The following is a 24,971-nucleotide window of genomic DNA, read 5'->3' on the forward strand; positions in this document are numbered from 1 at the left end:
GAGCAGTTTTGAAACACTCTGTCTGTAGAAAATGCAACTGGACATTCGTAGCGCTAAGTGGGTAATAGTGGAAAAAGGAATATGTTCAAATATAAACTACACAGAAGCATTGTAAGAAACTTCTTTCTGTTCTGTGCATTCAACTAACAGAGTTGAACCTTACTTTTGATTCAGCCGTTCTGAAACACTCTTTCTGTAGAAACTGCAATTGGACATTCTGAGCGCTAAGAGGCCTATATTGGGAAAAAGAATGTCTACAAATGAAAACTACACAGAAGAATTGTGTGAAACTTCTCTCTGCTCTGTTTGTTCAACTAAAAGTGTTGAACCTTAGTTTTGATTGAGCCGTTCTGAAACACTCTTTCTGTAGAAAATGCAAGTGGAGATTCGGAGCGCTAAGAGGGTAATAGTGGAAAAAGGAATGTCTCCAAATATAAACTACACAGAATCAATCTGTGAAACTTCTTTCTAATCTGTGCATTCAGCTAACAGAGTTAAACCATACTTTCGATTGAGCAGATCTGAACACTCTTTCTGTAGAAAATGCAACTGGACATTTGGAGCGCTAAGAGAGTAGTAGTGGAAAAAGGAATATATTCAAATATAAACTACACAGAAGCATTCTGTGAAACTTCTTTCTGATCTGAGCATTCAGCTAACAGAGTTAAACCATACTTTTGATTGAGCAGTTTTGAAACACTCTGTCTGTAGAAAATGCAACTGGACATTCGTAGCGCTAAGTGGGTAATAGTGGAAAAAAGAATATGTTCAAATATAAACTACACAGAAGCATTGTATGAAACTTCTTTCTGTTCTGTGCATTCAACTAACAGAGTTGAACCTTACTTTTGATTGAGCCTTTCTGAAACACTCTTTCTGTAGAAACTGCAATTGGACATTCTGAGCGCTAAGAGGCCTCTATTGGGAAAAATAATATCTTCAAATAAAAACTACACAGAAGCATTGTGTGAAACTTATTTCTGATATGTTCATTAAGCTAACAGAGTTAAACCATACTTTTGATTGCGCAGTTCTGAACACTCTTTCTGTAGAAAATGCAAGTGGACATTCGGAGCGCTAAGAGGGTAATAGTGGAAAAAGGAATATATTCAAATATAAACTACACAGTAGCATTCTGTGAAAATTCTTTCTGTTCTGTGCATTCAACTAACAGAGTTGAACCTTACTTTTGATTGAGCCGTTCTGAAACACTCTTTCTGTAGAAACTGCAATTGGACATGCTAAGCGCTAAGAGGCCTACATTGGGAAAAAGAATATCTTCAAATAGAAACTACACAGATGCATTCTGTGAAACTTATTTCTGATCTGTTAATTCAGTTAACAGAGATAAAACATATTTTTGATTGAGCAGTTATGAAACACTCTTTTTGTAGAAAATGCAAGTGGAGATTCGGAGCGCTAAGAGGCTAATGGTGGAAAAAGGAATGTCTTCAAATATAAACTACACAGAATCATTCGGTGAAACTTCTTTCTGATCTGTGCATTCAGCTAACAGAGTTAAACCATACTTTTGATTGAGCAGATCTGAACACTCTTTCTGTAGAAAATGCAACTGGACATTTGGAGCGCTAAGAGCGTAGTAGTGGAAAAAGTAATATACTCAAATACAAACTACAAAGAAGCATTCTGTGAAACTTCTTTCTGATCTGAGCATTCAGCTAACAGAGTTAAACCATACTTTTGATTGAGCAGTTTTGAAACACTCTGTCTGTAGAAAATGCAACTGGACATTCGTAGCGCTAAGTGGGTAATAGTGGAAAAAAGAATATGTTCAAATATAAACTACACAGAAGCATTGTATGAAACTTCTTTCTGTTCTGTGCATTCAACTAACAGAGTTGAACCTTACTTTTGATTGAGCCTTTCTGAAACACTCTTTCTGTAGAAACTGCAATTGGACATTCTGAGCGCTAAGAGGCGTATATTGGGAAAAATAATATCTTCAAATAAAAACTACACAGAAGCATTTTGTGAAACTTATTTCTGATATGTTCATTAAGCTAACAGAGTTAAACCATACTTTTGATTGCGCAGTTCTGAACACTCTTTCTGTAGAAAATGCGAGTGGACATTCGGAGCGCTAAGAGGGTAATAGTGGAAAAAGGAATATATTCAAATATAAACTACACAGTAGCATTCTGTGAAAATGCTTTCTGTTCTGTGCATTCAACTAACAGAGTTGAACCTTACTTTTGATTGAGCCGTTCTGAAACACTCTTTCTGTAGAAACTGCAATTGGACATGCTAAGCGCTAAGAGGCCTACATTGGGAAAAAGAATATCTTCAAATAAAAACTACACAGATGCGTTGTGTGAAACTTATTTCTGATCTGTAAATTCAGTTAACAGAGATAAAACATATTTTTGATTGAGCAGTTATGAAACACTCTTTTTGTAGAAAATGCAAGTGGAGATTCGGAGCGCTAAGAGGGTAATAGTGGAAAAAGGAATGTCTTCAAATATAAACTACACAGAATCATTCGGTGAAACTTCTTTCTGATCTGTGCATTCAGCTAACAGTGTTAAACCATACTTTTGATTGAGCAGATCTGAACACTCTTTCTGTTGAAAATGCAACTGGACATTTGGAGCGCTAAGAGCGTAGTAGTGGAAAAAGGAATATATTCAAATATAAACTACACAGAAGCATTCTGTGAAACTTCTTTCTGATCTGAGCATACAGCTAACAGAGTTAAACCATACTTTTGATTGAGCAGTTTTGAAACACTCTGTCTGTAGAAAATGCAACTGGACATTCGTAGCGCTAAGTGGGTAATAGTGGAAAAAAGAATATGTTCAAATATAAACTACACAGAAGCATTGTATGAAACTGCTTTCTGTTCTGTGCATTCAACTAACAGAGTTGAACCTTACATTTGATTGAGCCGTTCTGAAACACTCTTTCTGTAGAAACTGCAATTGGACATTCTGAGCGCTAAGAGGCCTATATTGGGAAAAAGAATGTCTACAAATAAAAACTACACAGAAGAATTGTGTGAAACTTCTTTCTGTTCTGTTTGTTCAACTAAAAGAGTTGAACCTTAGTTTTGATTGAGCCGTTCTGAAACACTCTTTCTGTAGAAAATGCAAGTGGAGATTCGGAGCGCTAAGAGGGTAATAGTGGAAAAAGGAATGTCTCCAAATATAAACTACACAGAATAATTCTGTGAAACTTCTTTCTGATCTGTGCATTCAGCTAACAGAGTTAAACCATACTTTTGATTGAGCAGATCCGAACACTCTTTCTGTAGAAAATGCAACTGGACATTTGGAGCGCTAAGAGAGTAGTAGTGGAAAAAGGAATATATTCAAATATAAACTACACAGAAGCATTCTGTGAAACATATTTCTGATCTGAGCATTCAGCTAACAGAGTTAAACCATACTTTTGATTGAGCAGTTTTGAAACACTCTGTCTGTAGAAAATGCAACTGGACATTCGTAGCGCTAAGTGGGTAATAGTGGAAAAAAGAATATGTTCAAATATAAACTACACGGAAGCATTGTATGAAACTTCTTTCTGTTCTGTGCATTCAACTAACAGAGTTGAACCTTACTTTTGATTGAGCCTTTCTGAAACACTCTTTCTGTAGAAACTGCAATTGGACATTTTGAGCGCTAAGAGGCCTCTATTGGGAAAAATAATATGTTCAAATAAAAACTACACAGAAGCATTGTGTGAAACTTATTTCTGATATGTTCATTAAGCTAACAGAGTTAAACCACACTTTTGATTGCGCAGTTCTGAACACTCTTTCTGTAGAAAATGCAAGTGGACATTCGGAGCGCTAAGAGGGTAATAGTGGAAAAAGGAATATATTCAAATATAAACTACACAGTAGCATTCTGTGAAAATTCTTTCTGTTCTGTGCATTCAACTAACATAGTCGAACCTTACTTTTGTTTGAGTCGTTCTGAAACACTGTTTCTGTAGAAACTGCAATTGGACATGCTAAGCGCTAAGAGGCCTACATTGGGAAAAAGAATATCTTCAAATAAAAACTACACAGATGCATTCTGTGAGACTTATTTCTGATCTGTAAATTCAGTTAACAGAGATAAAACATATTTTTGATTGAGCAGTTATGAAACACACTTTTTGTAGAAAATGCAAGAGGAGATTCCGAGCGCTAAGGGGGTAATAGTGGAAAAAGGAATGTCTTCAAATATAAACTACACAGAATCATTCGGTGAAACTTCTTTCTGATCTGTGCATTCAGCTAACAGAGTTAAACCATACTTTTGATTGAGCAGATCTGAACACTCTTTCTGTTGAAAATGCAACTGGACATTTGGAGCGCTAAGAGCGTAGTAGTGGAAAAAGGAATATATTCAAATATAAACTACACAGAAGCATTCTGTGAAGCTTCTTTCTGATCTGAGCATTCAGCTAACAGAGTTAAACCATACTTTTGATTGAGCAGTTTTGAAACACTCTGTCTGTAGAAAATGCAACTGGACATTCGTAGCGCTAAGTGGGTAATAGTGGAAAAGAGAATATGTTCAAATATAAACTACACAGAAGCATTGTATGAAACTTCTTTCTGTTCTGTGCATTCAACTAACAGAGTTGAACCTTACTTTTGATTGAGCCGTTCTGAAACACTCTTTCTGTAGAAACTGCAACTGGACATTCTGAGCGCTAAGAGGCCTATATTGGGAAAACGAATGTCTACAAATAAAAACTACACAGAAGAATTGTGTGAAACTTCTTTCTGTTCTGTTTGTTCAACTAAAAGAGATGAACCTTAGTTTTGATTGAGCCGTTCTGAAACACTCTTTCTGTAGAAAATGCAAGTGGAGATTCGGAGCGCTAAGAGGGTAATAGTGGAAAAAGGAATGTCTCCAAATATAAACTACACAGAATCATTCTGTGAAACTTCTTTCTGATCTGTGCATTCAGCTAACAGAGTTAAACCATACTTTTGATTGAGCAGATCTGAACACTCTTTCTGTAGAAAATGCAACTGGACATTTGGAGCGCTAAGAGAGTAGTAGTGGAAAAAGGAATATATTCAAATATAAACTACACAGAAGCATTCTGTGAAACTTCTTTCTGATCTCAGCATTCAGCTAACAGAGTTAAACCATACTTTTGATTGAGCAGTTTTGAAACACTCTGTCTGTAGAAAATGCAATTGGACATTCGTAGCGCTAAGAGGGTAATAGTGGAAAAAAGAATATGTTCAAATATAAACTACACAGAAGCATTGTATGAAACTTCTTTCTGTTCTGTGCATTCAACTAACAGAGTTGAACCTTACATTTGATTGAGCCGTTCTGAAACACTCTTTCTGTAGAAACTGCAATTGGACATTCTGAGCGCTAAGAGGCCTATATTGGGAAAAAGAATGTCTACAAATAAAAACTACACAGAAGAATTGTGTGAAACTTCTTTCTGTTCTGTTTGTTCAACTAAAAGAGTTGAACCTTAGTTTTGATTGAGCCGTTCTGAAACACTCTTTCTGTAGAAAATGCAAGTGGAGATTCGGAGCGCTAAGAGGGTAATAGTGGAAAAAGGAATGTCTCCAAATATAAACTACACAGAATAATTCTGTGAAACTTCTTTCTGATCTGTGCATTCAGCTAACAGAGTTAAACAATACTTTTGATTGAGCAGATCTGAACACTCTTTCTGTAGAAAATGCAACTGGACATTTGGAGCGCTAAGAGAGTAGTAGTGGAAAAAGGAATATATTCAAATATAAACTACACAGAAGCATTCTGTGAAACATCTTTCTGATCTGAGCATTCAGCTAACAGAGTTAAACCATACTTTTGATTGAGCAGTTTTGAAACACTCTGTCTGTAGAAAATGCAACTGGACATTCGTAGCGCTAAGTGGGTAATAGTGGAAAAAAGAATATGTTCAAATATAAACTACACGGAAGCATTGTATGAAACTTCTTTCTGTTCTGTGCATTCAACTAACAGAGTTGAACCTTACCTTTGATTGAGCCTTTCTGAAACACTCTTTCTGTAGAAACTGCAATTGGACATTCTGAGCGCTAAGAGGCCTCTATTGGGAAAAATAATATCTTCAAATAAAAACTACACAGAAGCATTGTGTGAAACTTCTTTCTGTTCTGTTTGTTCAACTAAAAGAGTTAAACCTTAGTTTTGATTGCGCAGTTCTGAACACTCTTTCTGTAGAAAATGCAAGTGGACATTCGGAGCGCTAAGAGGGTAATAGTGGAAAAAGGAATATATTCAAATATAAACTACACAGTAGCATTCTGTGAAAATTCTTCCTGTTCTGTGCATTCAACTAACAGAGTTGAACCTTACTTTTGATTGAGCCGTTCTGAAACACTCTTTCTGTAGAAAGTGCAATTGGACATGCTAAGCGCTAAGAGGCCTACATTGGGAAAAAGAGTATCTTCAAATAAAAACTACACAGATGCACTATGTGAAACTTATTTCTGATCTGTAAATTCAGTTAACAGAGATAAAACATATTTTTGATTGAGCAGTTATGACACACTCTTTTTGTAGAAAATGCAAGTGGAGATTCGGAGCGCTAAGAGGGTAATAGTGGAAAAAGGAATATCATCAAATATAAACTACACAGAATCATTCGGTGAAACTTCTTTCTGATCTGTGCATTCAGCTAACAGATTTAAAACATACTTTTGATTGAGCAGATCTGAACACTCTTTCTGTAGAAAATGCAACTGGACATTTGGAGCGCTAAGAGCGTAGTAGTGGAAAAAGGAATATATTCAAATATAAACTACACAGAAGCATTCTGTGAAACTTCTTTCTGATCTGAGCATTCAGCTAACAGATTTAAACCATACTTTTGATTGAGCAGTTTTGAAACACTCTGTCTGTAGAAAATGCAACTGGACATTCGTAGCGCTAAGTGGGTAATAGTGGAAAAAAGAATATGTTCAAACATAAACTACACAGAAACATTGTATGAAACTTCTTTCTGTTCTGTGCATTCAACAAACAGAGTTGAACCTTACTTTTGATTGAGACGTTCTGAAACACTCTTTCTGTAGAAACTGCAATTGGACATTCTGAGCGCTAAGAGGCCAATATTGGGAAATAGAATGTCTACAAATAAAAACTACACAGAAGAATTGTGTGAAACTTCTTTCTGTTCTGTTTGTTCAACTAAAAGAGTTGAACCTTAGTTTTGATTGCGCAGTTCTGAACACTCTTTCTGTAGAAAATGCAAGTGGACATTCGGAGCGCTAAGAGGGTAATAGTGGAAAAAGGAATATATTCAAATATAAACTACACAGTAGCATTCTGTGAAAATTCTTCCTGTTCTGTGCATTCAACTAACAGAGTTGAACCTTACTTTTGATTGAGCCGTTCTGAAACACTCTTTCTGTAGAAACTGCAATTGGACATGCTAAGCGCTAAGAGGCCTACATTGGGAAAAAGAATATCTTCAAATAAAAACTACACAGATGCATTCTGTGAAACTTATTTCTGATCTGTAAATGCAGTTAACAGAGATAAAACATATTTTTGATTGAGCAGTTATGAAACACTCTTTTTGTAGAAAATGCAAGTGGAGATTCAGAGCGCTAAGAGGGTAATAGTGGAAAAAGGAATGTCTTCAAATATAAACTACACAGAATCATTCGTTGAAACTTCTTTCTGATCTGTGCATTCAGCTAACACAGTTAAACCATACTTTTGATTGAGCAGATCTGAACACTCTTTCTGTAGAAAATGCAACTGGACATTTGGAGCGCTAAGAGCGTAGTAGTGGAAAAAGGAATATATTCAAATATAAACTACACAGAAGCATTCTGTGAAAATACTTTCTGATCTGAGCATTCAGCTAACAGATTTAAACCATACTTTTGATTGAGCAGTTTTGAAACACTCTGTCTGTAGAAAATGCAACTGGACATTCGTAGCGCTAAGTGGGTAATAGTGGAAAAGAGAATATGTTCAAATATAAACTACACAGAAGCATTGTATGAAACTTCTTTCTGTTCTGTGCATTCAACTAACAGAGTTGAACCTTACTTTTGATTGAGCCGTTCTGAAACACTCTTTCTGTAGAAACTGCAACTGGACATTCTGAGCGCTAAGAGGCCTATATTGGGAAAAAGAATGTCTACAAATAAAAACTACACAGAAGAATTGTGTGAAACTTCTTTCTGTTCTGTTTGTTCAACTAAAAGAGTTGAACCTTAGTTTTGATTGAGCCGTTCTGAAACACTCTTTCTGTAGAAAATGCAAGTGGAGATTCGGAGCGCTAAGAGGGTAATAGTGGAAAAAGGAATGTCTCCAAATATAAACTACACAGAATCATTCTGTGAAACTTCTTTCTGATCTGTGCATTCAGCTAACAGAGTTAAACCATACTTTTGATTGAGCAGATCTGAACACTCTTTCTGTAGAAAATGCAACTGGACATTTGGAGCGCTAAGAGACTAGTAGTGGAAAAAGGAATATATTCAAATATAAACTACACAGAAGCATTGTATGAAACTTCTTTCTGTTCTGTGCATTCAACTAACGGAGTTGAACCTTACTTTTGATTGAGCCGTTCTGAAACACTCTTTCTGTAGAAACTGCAATTTGACATGCTAAGCGCTAAGAGGCCTACATTGGGAAAAAGAATATCTTCAAATAAAAACTACACAGATGCATTCTGTGAAACTTATTTCTGATCTGTAAATTCAGTTAACAGAGATAAAACATATTTTTTATTGAGCAGTTATGAAACACTCTTTTTGTAGAAAATGCAAGTGGAGATTCGGAGCGCTAAGTGGGTAATAGTGGAAAAAGGAATGTCTTCAAATATAAACTACACAGAATCATTCGGTGAAACTTCTTTCTGATCTGTGCATTCAGCTAACAGAGTTAAACCATACTTCTGATTGAGCAGATCTGAACACTCTTTCTGTAGAAAATGCAACTGGACATTTGGAGCGCTAAGAGCGTAGTAGTGGAAAAAGGAATATACTCAAATATAAACTACACAGAAGCATTCTGTGAAACTTCTTTCTGATCTGAGCATTCAGCTAACAGAGTTAAACCATACTTTTGATTGAGCAGTTTTGAAACACTCTGTCTGTAGAAAATGCAACTGGACATTCGTAGCGTTAAGTGGGTAATAGTGGAAAAAAGAATATGTTCAAATATAAACTACACAGAAGCATTGTATGAAACTTCTTTCTGTTCTGTGCATTCAACTAACAGAGTTGAACCTTACTTTTGATTGAGCCGTTCTGAAACACTCTTTCTGTAGAAACTGCAATTGGACATTCTGAGCGCTAAGAGGCCTATATTGGGAAAAAGAATGTCTACAAATAAAAACTACACAGAAGAATTGTGTGAAACTTCTTTCTGTTCTGTTTGTTCAACTAAAAGAGTTGAACCTTAGTTTTGATTGAGCCGTTCTGAAACACTCTTTCTGTAGAAAATGCAAGTGGAGATTCGGAGCGCTAAGAGGGTAATAGTGGAAAAAGGAATATATTCAAATATAAACTACACAGTAGCATTCTGTGAAAATTCTTTCTGTTCTGTGCATTCAACTAACAGAGTTGAACCTTACTTTTGGTTGAGCCGTTCTGAAACACTCTTTCTGTAGAAACTGCAATTGGACATGTTAAGCGCTAAGAGGCCTCTATTGGGAAAAATAATATCTTCAAATAAAAACTACACAGAAGCATTGTGTGAAACTTATTTCTGATATGTTCATTAAGCTAACAGAGTTAAACCATACTTTTGATTGCGCAGTTCTGAACACTCTTTCTGTAGAAAATGCAAGTGGACATTCGGAGCGCTAAGAGGGTAAGAGTGGAAAAAGGTATATATTCAAATATAAACTACACAGTAGCATTCTGTGAAAATTCTTTCTGTTCTGTGCATTCAACTAACAGAGTTGAACCTTACTTTTGATTGAGCCGTTCTGAAACACTCTTTCTGTAGAAAGTGCAATTGGACATGCTAAGCGCTAAGAGGCCTACATTGGGAAAAAGAGTATCTTCAAATAAAAACTACACAGATGCACTATGTGAAACTTATTTCTGATCTGTAAATTCAGTTAACAGAGATAAAACATATTTTTGATTGAGCAGTTATGACACACTCTTTTTGTAGAAAATGCAAGTGGAGATTCGGAGCGCTAAGAGGGTAATAGTGGAAAAAGGAATATCATCAAATATAAACTACACAGAATCATTCGGTGAAACTTCTTTCTGATCTGTGCATTCAGCTAACAGAGTTAAACCATACTTTTGATTGAGCAGATCTGAACACTCTTTCTGTAGAAAATGCAACTGGACATTTGGAGCGCTAAGAGCGTAGTAGTGGAAAAAGGAATATATTCAAATATAAACTACACAGAAGCATTCTGTGAAACTTCTTTCTGATCTGAGCATTCAGCTAACAGATTTAAACCATACTTTTGATTGAGCAGTTTTGAAACACTCTGTCTGTAGAAAATGCAACTGGACATTCGTAGCGCTAAGTGGGTAATAGTGGAAAAAAGAATATGTTCAAACATAAACTACACAGAAGCATTGTATGAAACTTCTTTCTGTTCTGTGCATTCAACTAACAGAGTTGAACCTTACTTTTGATTGAGACGTTCTGAAACACTCTTTCTGTAGAAACTGCAATTGGACATTCTGAGCGCTAAGAGGCCAATATTGGGAAATAGAATGTCTACAAATAAAAACTACACAGAAGAATTGTGTGAAACTTCTTTCTGTTCTGTTTGTTCAACTAAAAGAGTTGAACCTTAGTTTTGATTGCGCAGTTCTGAACACTCTTTCTGTAGAAAATGCAAGTGGACATTCGGAGCGCTAAGAGGGTAATAGTGGAAAAAGGAATATATTCAAATATAAACTACACAGTAGCATTCTGTGAAAATTCTTCCTGTTCTGTGCATTCAACTAACAGAGTTGAACCTTACTTTTGATTGAGCCGTTCTGAAACACTCTTTCTGTAGAAACTGCAATTGGACATGCTAAGCGCTAAGAGGCCTACATTGGGAAAAAGAATATCTTCAAATAAAAACTACACAGATGCATTCTGTGAAACTTATTTCTGATCTGTAAATGCAGTTAACAGAGATAAAACATATTTTTGATTGAGCAGTTATGAAACACTCTTTTTGTAGAAAATGCAAGTGGAGATTCAGAGCGCTAAGAGGGTAATAGTGGAAAAAGGAATGTCTTCAAATATAAACTACACAGAATCATTCGTTGAAACTTCTTTCTGATCTGTGCATTCAGCTAACACAGTTAAACCATACTTTTGATTGAGCAGATCTGAACACTCTTTCTGTAGAAAATGCAACTGGACATTTGGAGCGCTAAGAGCGTAGTAGTGGAAAAAGGAATATATTCAAATATAAACTACACAGAAGCATTCTGTGAAAATACTTTCTGATCTGAGCATTCAGCTAACAGAGTTAAACCATACTTTTGATTGAGCAGTTTTGAAACACTCTGTCTGTAGAAAATGCAACTGGACATTCGTAGCGCTAAGTGGGTAATAGTGGAAAAGAGAATATGTTCAAATATAAACTACACAGAAGCATTGTATGAAACTTCTTTCTGTTCTGTGCATTCAACTAACAGAGTTGAACCTTACTTTTGATTGAGCCGTTCTGAAACACTCTTTCTGTAGAAACTGCAACTGGACATTCTGAGCGCTAAGAGGCCTATATTGGGAAAAAGAATGTCTACAAATAAAAACTACACAGAAGAATTGTGTGAAACTTCTTTCTGTTCTGTTTGTTCAACTAAAAGAGTTGAACCTTAGTTTTGATTGAGCCGTTCTGAAACACTCTTTCTGTAGAAAATGCAAGTGGAGATTCGGAGCGCTAAGAGGGTAATAGTGGAAAAAGGAATGTCTCCAAATATAAACTACACAGAATCATTCTGTGAAACTTCTTTCTGATCTGTGCATTCAGCTAACAGAGTTAAACCATACTTTTGATTGAGCAGATCTGAACACTCTTTCTGTAGAAAATGCAACTGGACATTTGGAGTGCTAAGAGACTAGTAGTGGAAAAAGGAATATATTCAAATATAAACTACACAGAAGCATTGTATGAAACTTCTTTCTGTTCTGTGCATTCAACTAACGGAGTTGAACCTTACTTTTGATTGAGCCGTTCTGAAACACTCTTTCTGTAGAAACTGCAATTTGACATGCTAAGCGCTAAGAGGCCTACATTGGGAAAAAGAATATCTTCAAATAAAAACTACACAGATGCATTCTGTGAAACTTATTTCTGATCTGTAAATTCAGTTAACAGAGATAAAACATATTTTTTATTGAGCAGTTATGAAACACTCTTTTTGTAGAAAATGCAAGTGGAGATTCGGAGCGCTAAGTGGGTAATAGTGGAAAAAGGAATGTCTTCAAATATAAACTACACAGAATCATTCGGTGAAACTTCTTTCTGATCTGTGCATTCAGCTAACAGAGTTAAACCATACTTCTGATTGAGCAGATCTGAACACTCTTTCTGTAGAAAATGCAACTGGACATTTGGAGCGCTAAGAGCGTAGTAGTGGAAAAAGGAATATACTCAAATATAAACTACACAGAAGCATTCTGTGAAACTTCTTTCTGATCTGAGCATTCAGCTAACAGAGTTAAACCATACTTTTGATTGAGCAGTTTTGAAACACTCTGTCTGTAGAAAATGCAACTGGACATTCGTAGCGCTAAGTGGGTAATAGTGGAAAAAAGAATATGTTCAAATATAAACTACACAGAAGCATTGTATGAAACTTCTTTCTGTTCTGTGCATTCAACTAACAGAGTTGAACCTTACTTTTGATTGAGCCGTTCTGAAACACTCTTTCTGTAGAAACTGCAATTGGACATTCTGAGCGCTAAGAGGCCTATATTGGGAAAAAGAATGTCTACAAATAAAAACTACACAGAAGAATTGTGTGAAACTTCTTTCTGTTCTGTTTGTTCAACTAAAAGAGTTGAACCTTAGTTTTGATTGAGCCGTTCTGAAACACTCTTTCTGTAGAAAATGCAAGTGGAGATTCGGAGCGCTAAGAGGGTAATAGTGGAAAAAGGAATATATTCAAATATAAACTACACAGTAGCATTCTGTGAAAATTCTTTCTGTTCTGTGCATTCAACTAACAGAGTTGAACCTTACTTTTGGTTGAGCCGTTCTGAAACACTCTTTCTGTAGAAACTGCAATTGGACATGTTAAGCGCTAAGAGGCCTCTATTGGGAAAAATAATATCTTCAAATAAAAACTACACAGAAGCATTGTGTGAAACTTATTTCTGATATGTTCATTAAGCTAACAGAGTTAAACCATACTTTTGATTGCGCAGTTCTGAACACTCTTTCTGTAGAAAATGCAAGTGGACATTCGGAGCGCTAAGAGGGTAAGAGTGGAAAAAGGTATATATTCAAATATAAACTACACAGTAGCATTCTGTGAAAATTCTTTCTGTTCTGTGCATTCAACTAACAGAGTTGAACCTTACTTTTGATTGAGCCGTTCTGAAACACTCTTTCTGTAGAAAGTGCAATTGGACATGCTAAGCGCTAAGAGGCCTACATTGGGAAAAAGAGTATCTTCAAATAAAAACTACACAGATGCACTATGTGAAACTTATTTCTGATCTGTAAATTCAGTTAACAGAGATAAAACATATTTTTGATTGAGCAGTTATGACACACTCTTTTTGTAGAAAATGCAAGTGGAGATTCGGAGCGCTAAGAGGGTAATAGTGGAAAAAGGAATATCATCAAATATAAACTACACAGAATCATTCGGTGAAACTTCTTTCTGATCTGTGCATTCAGCTAACAGAGTTAAACCATACTTTTGATTGAGCAGATCTGAACACTCTTTCTGTAGAAAATGCAACTGGACATTTGGAGCGCTAAGAGCGTAGTAGTGGAAAAAGGAATATATTCAAATATAAACTACACAGAAGCATTCTGTGAAACTTCTTTCTGATCTGAGCATTCAGCTAACAGATTTAAACCATACTTTTGATTGAGCAGTTTTGAAACACTCTGTCTGTAGAAAATGCAACTGGACATTCGTAGCGCTAAGTGGGTAATAGTGGAAAAAAGAATATGTTCAAACATAAACTACACAGAAGCATTGTATGAAACTTCTTTCTGTTCTGTGCATTCAACTAACAGAGTTGAACCTTACTTTTGATTGAGACGTTCTGAAACACTCTTTCTGTAGAAACTGCAATTGGACATTCTGAGCGCTAAGAGGCCAATATTGGGAAATAGAATGTCTACAAATAAAAACTACACAGAAGAATTGTGTGAAACTTCTTTCTGTTCTGTTTGTTCAACTAAAAGAGTTGAACCTTAGTTTTGATTGCGCAGTTCTGAACACTCTTTCTGTAGAAAATGCAAGTGGACATTCGGAGCGCTAAGAGGGTAATAGTGGAAAAAGGAATATATTCAAATATAAACTACACAGTAGCATTCTGTGAAAATTCTTCCTGTTCTGTGCATTCAACTAACAGAGTTGAACCTTACTTTTGATTGAGCCGTTCTGAAACACTCTTTCTGTAGAAACTGCAATTGGACATGCTAAGCGCTAAGAGGCCTACATTGGGAAAAAGAATATCTTCAAATAAAAACTACACAGATGCATTCTGTGAAACTTATTTCTGATCTGTAAATGCAGTTAACAGAGATAAAACATATTTTTGATTGAGCAGTTATGAAACACTCTTTTTGTAGAAAATGCAAGTGGAGATTCAGAGCGCTAAGAGGGTAATAGTGGAAAAAGGAATGTCTTCAAATATAAACTACACAGAATCATTCGTTGAAACTTCTTTCTGATCTGTGCATTCAGCTAACACAGTTAAACCATACTTTTGATTGAGCAGATCTGAACACTCTTTCTGTAGAAAATGCAACTGGACATTTGGAGCGCTAAGAGCGTAGTAGTGGAAAAAGGAATATATTCAAATATAAACTACACAGAAGCATTCTGTGAAAATACTTTCTGATCTGAGCATTCAGCTAACAGAGTTAAACCATACTTTTGATTGAGCAGTTTTGAAACACTCTGTCTGTAGAAAATGCAACTGGACATTCGTAGCGCTAAGTGGGTAATAGTGGAAAAGAGAATATGTTCAAATATAAACTACACAGAAGCATTGTATGAAACTTCTTTCTGTTCTGTGCATTCAACTAACAGAGTTGAACCTTACTTTTGATTGAGCCGTTCTGAAACACTCTTTCTGTAGAAACTGCAACTGGACATTCTGAGCGCTAAGAGGCCTATATTGGGAAAAAGAATGTCTACAAATAAAAACTACACAGAAGAATTGTGTGAAACTTCTTTCTGTTCTGTTTGTTCAACTAAAAGAGTTGAACCTTAGTTTTGATTGAGCCGTTCTGAAACACTCTTTCTGTAGAAAATGCAAGTGGAGATTCGGAGCGCTAAGAGGGTAATAGTGGAAAAAGGAATGTCTCCAAATATAAACTACACAGAATCATTCTGTGAAACTTCTTTCTGATCTGTGCATTCAGCTAACAGAGTTAAACCATACTTTTGATTGAGCAGATCTGAACACTCTTTCTGTAGAAAATGCAACTGGACATTTGGAGCGCTAAGAGACTAGTAGTGGAAAAAGGAATATATTCAAATATAAACTACACAGAAGCATTGTATGAAACTTCTTTCTGTTCTGTGCATTCAACTAACGGAGTTGAACCTTACTTTTGATTGAGCCGTTCTGAAACACTCTTTCTGTAGAAACTGCAATTTGACATGCTAAGCGCTAAGAGGCCTACATTGGGAAAAAGAATATCTTCAAATAAAAACTACACAGATGCATTCTGTGAAACTTATTTCTGATCTGTAAATTCAGTTAACAGAGATAAAACATATTTTTTATTGAGCAGTTATGAAACACTCTTTTTGTAGAAAATGCAAGTGGAGATTCGGAGCGCTAAGTGGGTAATAGTGGAAAAAGGAATGTCTTCAAATATAAACTACACAGAATCATTCGGTGAAACTTCTTTCTGATCTGTGCATTCAGCTAACAGAGTTAAACCATACTTCTGATTGAGCAGATCTGAACACTCTTTCTGTAGAAAATGCAACTGGATATTTGGAGCGCTAAGAGCGTAGTAGTGGAAAAAGGAATATACTCAAATATAAACTACACAGAAGCATTCTGTGAAACTTCTTTCTGATCTGAGCATTCAGCTAACAGAGTTAAACCATACTTTTGATTGAGCAGTTTTGAAACACTCTGTCTGTAGAAAATGCAACTGGACATTCGTAGCGCTAAGTGGGTAATAGTGGAAAAAAGAATATGTTCAAATATAAACTACACAGAAGCATTGTATGAAACTTCTTTCTGTTCTGTGCATTCAACTAACAGAGTTGAACCTTACTTTTGATTGAGCCGTTCTGAAACACTCTTTCTGTAGAAACTGCAATTGGACATTCTGAGCGCTAAGAGGCCTATATTGGGAAAAAGAATGTCTACAAATAAAAACTACACAGAAGAATTGTGTGAAACTTCTTTCTGTTCTGTTTGTTCAACTAAAAGAGTTGAACCTTAGTTTTGATTGAGCCGTTCTGAAACACTCTTTCTGTAGAAAATGCAAGTGGAGATTCGGAGCGCTAAGAGGGTAATAGTGGAAAAAGGAATATATTCAAATATAAACTACACAGTAGCATTCTGTGAAAATTCTTTCTGTTCTGTGCATTCAACTAACAGAGTTGAACCTTACTTTTGGTTGAGCCGTTCTGAAACACTCTTTCTGTAGAAACTGCAATTGGACATGTTAAGCGCTAAGAGGCCTCTATTGGGAAAAATAATATCTTCAAATAAAAACTACACAGAAGCATTGTGTGAAACTTATTTCTGATATGTTCATTAAGCTAACAGAGTTAAACCATACTTTTGATTGCGCAGTTCTGAACACTCTTTCTGTAGAAAATGCAAGTGGACATTCGGAGCGCTAAGAGGGTAATAATGGAAAAAGGTATATATTCAAATATAAACTACACAGTAGCATTCTGTGAAAATTCTTTCTGTTCTGTGCATTCAACTAACAGAGTTGAACCTTACTTTTGATTGAGCCGTTCTGAAACACTCTTTCTGTAGAAAGTGCAATTGGACATGCTAAGCTCTAAGAGGCCTACATTGGGAAAAAGAGTATCTTCAAATAAAAACTACACAGATGCACTATGTGAAACTTATTTCTGATCTGTAAATTCAGTTAACAGAGATAAAACATATTGTTGATTGAGCAGTTATGAAACACTCTTTTTGTAGAAAATGCAAGTGGAGATTCGGAGCGCTAAAAGGGTAATAGTGGAAAAAGGAATGTCTTCAAATATAAACTACACAGAATCATTCTGTGAAACTTCTTTCTGATCTGTGCATTCAGCTAACAGAGTTAAACCATACTTTTGATTGAGCAGATCTGAACACTCTTTCTGTTGAAAATGCAACTGGACATTTGGAGCGCTAAGAGAGTAGTAGTGGAAAAAGGAATATATTCAAATATAAACTACACAGAAGCATTCTGTGAAACTTCTTTCTGATCTGAGCATTCAGCTAACAGAGTTAAACCATACTTTTGATTGAGCAGTTTTGAAACACTCTGTCTGTAGAAAAAGCAACTGGACATTCGTAGCGCTAAGTGGGTAATAGTGGAAAAAAGAATATGTTCAAATATAAACTACACAGAAGCATTGTATGAAACTTCTTTCTGTTCTGTGCATTCAACTAACAGAGTTGAACCTTACTTTTGATTGAGCCTTTCTGAAACACTCTTTCTGTAGAAACTGCAATTGGACATTCTGAGCGCTAAGAGGCCTCTATTGGGAAAAATAATATCTTCAAATAAAAACTACACAGAAGCATTGTGTGAAACTTATTTCTGATATGTTCATTAAGCTAACAGAGTTAAACCATACTTTTGATTGCGCAGTTCTGAACACTCTTTCTGTAGAAAATGCAAGTGGACATTCGGAGCGCTAAGAGGGTAATAGTGGAAAAAGGAATATATACAAATATAAACTACACAGTAGCATTCTGTGAAAATTCTTTCTGTTCTGTGCATTCAACTAACAGAGTTGAACCTTACTTTTGATTGAGCCTTTCTGAAACACTCTTTCTGTAGAAACTGCAATTGGACATGCTAAGCGCTAAGAGGCCTACATTGGGAAAAAGAATATCTTCAAATAAAAAGTACACAGATGCATTCTGTGAAACTTATTTCTGATCTGTAAATTCAGTTAACAGAGATAAAACATATTTTTTATTGAGCAGTTTTGAAACACACTTTTTGTAGAAAATGCAAGTGGAGATTCGGAGCGCTAAGAGGGTAATAGTGGAAAAAGGAATGTCTTCAAATATAAACTACACAGAATCATTCGGTGAAACTTCTTTCTGATCTGTGCATTCAGCTAACAGAGTTAAACCATACTTCTGATTGAGCAGATCTGAACACTCTTTCTGTAGAAAATGCAACTTTACATTTGGAGCGCTAAGAGCGTAGTAGTGGAAAAAGGAATATACTCAAATATAAACTACACAGAAGCATTCTGTGAAACTTCTTTCTGATCTGAGCATTCAGCTAACAGAGTTAAACCATACTTTTGATTGAGCAGTTTTGAAACACTCTGTCTGTAGAAAATGCAACTGGACATTCGTAGCGCTAAGTGGGTAATAGTGGAAAAAAGAATATGTTCAAATATAAACTACACAGAAGCATTGTATGAAACTTCTTTCTGTTCTGTGCATTCAACTAACAGAGTTGAACCTTACTTTTGATTGAGCCGTTCTGAAACACTCTTTCTGTAGAAACTGCAATTGGACATTCTGAGCGCTAAGAGGCCTATATTGGGAAAAAGAATGTCTACAAATAAAAACTACACAGAAGAATTGTGTGAAACTTCTTTCTGTTCTGTTTGTTCAACTAAAAGAGTTGAACCTTAGTTTTGATTGAGCCGTTCTGAAACACTCTTTCTGTAGAAAATGCAAGTGGAGATTCGGAGCGCTAAGAGGGTAATAGTGGAAAAAGGAATATATTCAAATATAAACTACACAGTAGCATTCTGTGAAAATACTTTCTGTTCTGTGCATTCAACTAACAGAGTTGAACCTTACTTTTGGTTGAGCCGTTCTGAAACACTCTTTCTGTAGAAACTGCAATTGGACATGTTAAGCGCTAAGAGGCCTCTATTGGGAAAAATAATATCTTCAAATAAAAACTACACAGAAGCATTGTGTGAAACTTATTTCTGATATGTTCATTAAGCTAACAGAGTTAAACCATACTTTTGATTGCGCAGTTCTGAACACTCTTTCTGTAGAAAATGCAAGTGGACATTCGGAGCGCTAAGAGGGTAATAATGGAAAAAGTTATATATTCAAATATAAACTACACAGTAGCATTCTGTGAAAATTCTTTCTGTTCTGTGCATTCAACTAACAGAGTTGAACCTTACTTTTGATTGAGCCGTTCTGAAACACTCTTTCTGTAGAAAGTGCAATTGGACATGCTAAGCTCTAAGAGGCCTACATTGGGAAAAAGAGTATCTTCAAATAAAAACTACACAGATGCACTATGTGAAACTTATTTCTGATCTGTAAATTCAGTTAACAGAGATAAAACATATTGTTGATTGAGCAGTTATGAAACACTCTTTTTGTAGAAAATGCAAGTGGAGATTCGGAGCGCTAAAAGGGTAATAGTGGAAAAAGGAATGTCTTCAAATATAAACTACACAGAATCATTCTGTGAAACTTCTTTCTGATCTGTGCATTCAGCTAACAGAGTTAAACCATACTTTTGATTGAGCAGATCTGAACACTCTTTCTGTTGAAAATGCAACTGGACATTTGGAGCGCTAAGAGAGTAGTAGTGGAAAAAGGAATATATTCAAATATAAACTACACAGAAGCATTCTGTGAAACTTCTTTCTGATCTGAGCATTCAGCTAACAGAGTTAAACCATACTTTTGATTGAGCAGTTTTGAAACACTCTGTCTGTAGAAAAAGCAACTGGACATTCGTAGCGCTAAGTGGGTAATAGTGGAAAAAAGAATATGTTCAAATATAAACTACACAGAAGCATTGTATGAAACTTCTTTCTGTTCTGTCCATTCAACTAACAGAGTTGAACCTTACTTTTGATTGAGCCTTTCTGAAACACTCTTTCTGTAGAAACTGCAATTGGACATTCTGAGCGCTAAGAGGCCTCTATTGGGAAAAATAATGTCTTCAAATAAAAACTACACAGAAGCATTGTGTGAAACTTATTTCTGATATGTTCATTAAGCTAACAGAGTTAAACCATACTTTTGATTGCGCAGTTCTGAACACTCTTTCTGTAGAAAATGCAAGTGGACATTCGGAGCGCTAAGAGGGTAATAGTGGAAAAAGGAATATATTCAAATATAAACTACACAGTAGCATTCTGTGAAAATTCTTTCTGTTCTGTGCATTCAACTAACAGAGTTGAACCTTACTTTTGATTGAGCCTTTCTGAAACACTCTTTCTGTAGAAACTGCAATTGGACATGCTAAGCGCTAAGAGGCCTACATTGGGAAAAAGAATATCTTCAAATAAAAAGTACACAGATGCATTCTGTGAAACTTATTTCTGATCTGTAAATTCAGTTAACAGAGATAAAACATATTTTTGATTGAGCAGTTATGAAACACTCTTTTTGTAGAAAATGCAAGTGGAGATTCGGAGCGCTAAGTGGGTAATAGTGGAAAAAGGAATATCATCAAATATAAACTACACAGAATCATTCAGTGAAACTTCTTTCTGATCTGTGCATTCAGCTAACAGAGTTAAACCATACTTTTGATTGAGCAGATCTGAACACTCTTTCTGTAGAAAATGCAACTGGACATTTGGAGCGCTAAGAGCGTAGTAGTGGAAAAAGGAATATATTCAAATATAAACTACACAGAAGCATTCTGTGAAACTTCTTTCTGATCTGAGCATTCAGCTAACAGATTTAAACCATAATTTTGATTGAGCAGTTTTGAAACACTCTGTCTGTAGAAAATGCAACTGGACATTCGTAGCGCTAAGTGGGTAATAGTGGAAAAAAGAATATGTTCAAACATAAACTACACAGAAGCATTGTATGAAACTTCTTTCTGTTCTGTGCATTCAACTAACAGAGTTGAACCTTACTTTTGATTGAGCCGTTCTGAAACACTCTTTCTGTAGAAACTGCAATTGGACATTCTGAGCGCAAAGAAGCCTATATTGGGAAAAATATGTCTACAAATAAAAACTACAGAGAAGAATTGTGTGCAACTTCTTTCTGTTCTGTTTGTTCAACTAAAAGTGTTGAACCTTAGTTTTGATTGAGCCGTTCTGTAACAGTCTTTCTGTAGAAAACGCAAGTGGAGATTCGGAGCGCTAAGAGGGTAATAGTGGAAAAAGGAATGTCTCCAAATATAAACTACACAGAATCATTCTGTGAAACTTCTTTCTGATCTGTGCATTCAGCTAACAGAGTTAAACCATACTTTTGATTGAGCAGATCTGAACACTCTTTCTGTTGAAAATGCAACTGGACATTTCGAGCGCTAAGAGAGTAGTAGTGGAAAAAGGAATATATTCAAATATAAACTACACAGAAGCATTCTGTGAAACTTCTTTCTGATCTGAGCATTCAGCTAACAGAGTTAAACCATACTTTTGATTGAGCAGTTTTGAAACACTCTGTCTGTAGAAAAAGCAACTGGACATTCGTAGCGCTAAGTGGGTAATAGTGGAAAAAAGAATATGTTCAAATATAAACTACACAGAAGCATTGTATGAAACTTCTTTCTGTTCTGTGCATTCAACTAACAGAGTTGAACCTTACTTTTGATTGAGCCTTTCTGAAACACTCTTTCTGTAGAAACTGCAATTGGACATTCTGAGCGCTAAGAGGCCTCTATTGGGAAAAATAATATCTTCAAATAAAAACTACACAGAAGCATTGTGTGAAACTTATTTCTGATATGTTCATTAAGCTAACAGAGTTAAACCATACTTTTGATTGCGCAGTTCTGAACACTCTTTCTGTAGAAAATGCAAGTGGACATTCGGAGCGCTAAGAGGGTAATAGTGGAAAAAGGAATATATTCAAATATAAACTACACAGTAGCATTCTGTGAAAATTCTTTCTGTTCTGTGCATTCAACTAACAGAGTTGAACCTTACTTTTGATTGAGCCTTTCTGAAACACTCTTTCTGTAGAAACTGCAATTGGACATGCTAAGCGCTAAGAGGCCTACATTGGGAAAAAGAATATCTTCAAATAAAAAGTACACAGATGCATTCTGTGAAACTTATTTCTGATCTGTAAATTCAGTTAACAGAGATAAAACATATTTTTGATTGAGCAGTTATGAAACACTCTTTTTGTAGAAAATGCAAGTGGAGATTCGGAGCGCTAAGTGGGTAATAGTGGAAAAAGGAATATCATCAAATATAAACTACACAGAATCATTCAGTGAAACTTCTTTCTGATCTGTGCATTCAGCTAACAGAGTTAAACCATACTTTTGATTGAGCAGATCTGAACACTCTTTCTGTAGAAAATGCAACTGGACATTTGGAGCGCTAAGAGCGTAGTAGTGGAAAAAGGAATATATTCAAATATAAACTACACAGAAGCATTCTGTGAAACTTCTTTCTGATCTGAGCATTCAGCTAACAGATTTAAACCATACTTTTGATTGAGCAGTTTTGAAACACTCTGTCTGTAGAAAATGCAACTGGACATTCGTAGCGCTAAGTGGGTAATAGTGGAAAAAAGAATATGTTCAAACATAAACTACACAGAAGCATTGTATGAAACTTCTTTCTGTTCTGTGCATTCAACTAACAGAGTTGAACCTTACTTTTGATTGAGCCGTTCTGAAACACTCTTTCTGTAGAAACTGCAATTGGACATTCTGAGCGCTAAGAGGCCTATATTGGGAAATAGAATGTCTACAAATAAAAACTACACAGAAGAATTGTGTGAAACTTCTTTCTGTTCTGTTTGTTCAACTAAAAGAGTTGAACCTTAGTTTTGATTGAGCCGTTCTGAAACACTCTTTCTGTAGAAAATGCAAGTGGAGATTCGGAGCGTTAATAGGGTAATAGTGGAAAAAGGAATGTCTTCAAATATAAACTACACAGAATCATTCTGTGAAACTTCTTTCTGATCTGTGCATTCAGCTAACAGAGTTAAACCATACTTTTGATTGAGCAGATCTGAACACTCTTTCTGTAGAAAATGCAACTGGACATTTGGAGCGCTAAGAGAGTAGTAGTGGACAAAGGAATATATACAAATATAAACTACACAGAAGCATTCTGTGAAACTTCTTTCTGATCTGAGCATTCAGCTAACAGAGTTAAACCATAATTTTGATTGAGCAGTTTTGAAACACTCTGTCTGTAGAAAATGCAACTGGACATTCGTAGCGCTAAGTGGGTAATAGTGGAAAAAAGAATATGTTCAAATATAAACTACACAGAAGCATTGTATGAAACTTCTTTCTGTTCTGTGCATTCAACTAACAGAGTTGAACCTTACTTTTGATTGAGCCGTTCTGAAACACTCTTTCTGTAGAAACTGCAATTGGACATTCTGAGCGCAAAGAAGCCTATATTGGGAAAAATATGTCTACAAATAAAAACTACAGAGAAGAATTGTGTGAAACTTCTTTCTGTTCTGTTTGTTCAACTAAAAGTGTTGAACCTTAGTTTTGATTGAGCCGTTCTGTAACAGTCTTTCTGTAGAAAACGCAAGTGGAGATTCGGAGCGCTAAGAGGGTAATAGTGGAAAAAGGAATGTCTCCAAATATAAACTACACAGAATCATTCTGTGAAACTTCTTTCTGATCTGTGCATTTAACTAACAGAGTTAAACCATACTTTTGATTGAGCAGATCTGAACACTCTTTCTGTAGAAAATGCAACTGGACATTTGGAGCGCTAAGAGAGTAGTAGTGGAAAAAGGAATATATTCAAATATAAACTACACAGAAGCATTCTGTGAAACTTCTTTCTGATCTGAGCATTCAGCTAACAGAGTTAAACCATACTTTTGATTGAGCAGTTTTGAAACACTCTGTCTGTAGAAAATGCAACTGGACATTCGTAGCGCTAAGTGGGTAATAGTGGAAAAAATAATATGTTCAAATATAAACTACACAGAAGCATTGTATGAAACTACTTTCTGTTCTGTGCATTCAACTAACAGAGTTGAACCTTACTTTTGATTGAGCCTTTCTGAAACACTCTTTCTGTAGAAACTGCAATTGGACATTCTGAGCGCTAAGAGGCCTCTATTGGGAAAAATAATATCTTCAAATAAAAACTACACAGAAGCATTGTGTGAAACTTATTTCTGATATGTTCATTAAGCTAACAGAGTTAAACCATGCTTTTGATTGCGCAGTTCTGAACACTCTTTCTGTAGAAAATGCAAGTGGACATTCGGAGCGCTAAGAGGGTAATAGTGGAAAAACGAATATATTCAAATATAAACTACACAGTAGCATTCTGTGAAAATTCTTTCTGTTCTGTGCATTCAACTAACAGAGTTGAACCTTACTTTTGATTGAGCCGTTCTGAAACACTCTTTCTGTAGAAACTGCAATTGGACATGCTAAGCGCTAAGAGGCCTACATTGGGAAAAAGAATGTCTTCAAATAAAAACTACACAGATGCATTCTGTGAAACTTATTTCTGATCTGTAAATTCAGTTAACAGAGATAAAACATATTTTTGATTGAGCAGTTATGAAACACTCTTTTTGTAGAAAATGCAAGTGGAGATTCGGAGCGCTAAGAGGGTAATAGTGGAAAAAGGAATGTCTTCAAATATAAACTACACAGAATCATTCGGTGAAACTTCTTTCTGATCTGTGCATTCAGCTAACAGAGTTAAACCATACTTTTGATTGAGCACATCTGAACACTCTTTCTGTTGAAAATGCAACTGGACATTTGGA

This window comes from Symphalangus syndactylus, chromosome 15 (genome assembly GCF_028878055.3).
Source record: "Symphalangus syndactylus isolate Jambi chromosome 15, NHGRI_mSymSyn1-v2.1_pri, whole genome shotgun sequence".
NCBI lineage: Eukaryota > Metazoa > Chordata > Mammalia > Primates > Hylobatidae > Symphalangus > Symphalangus syndactylus.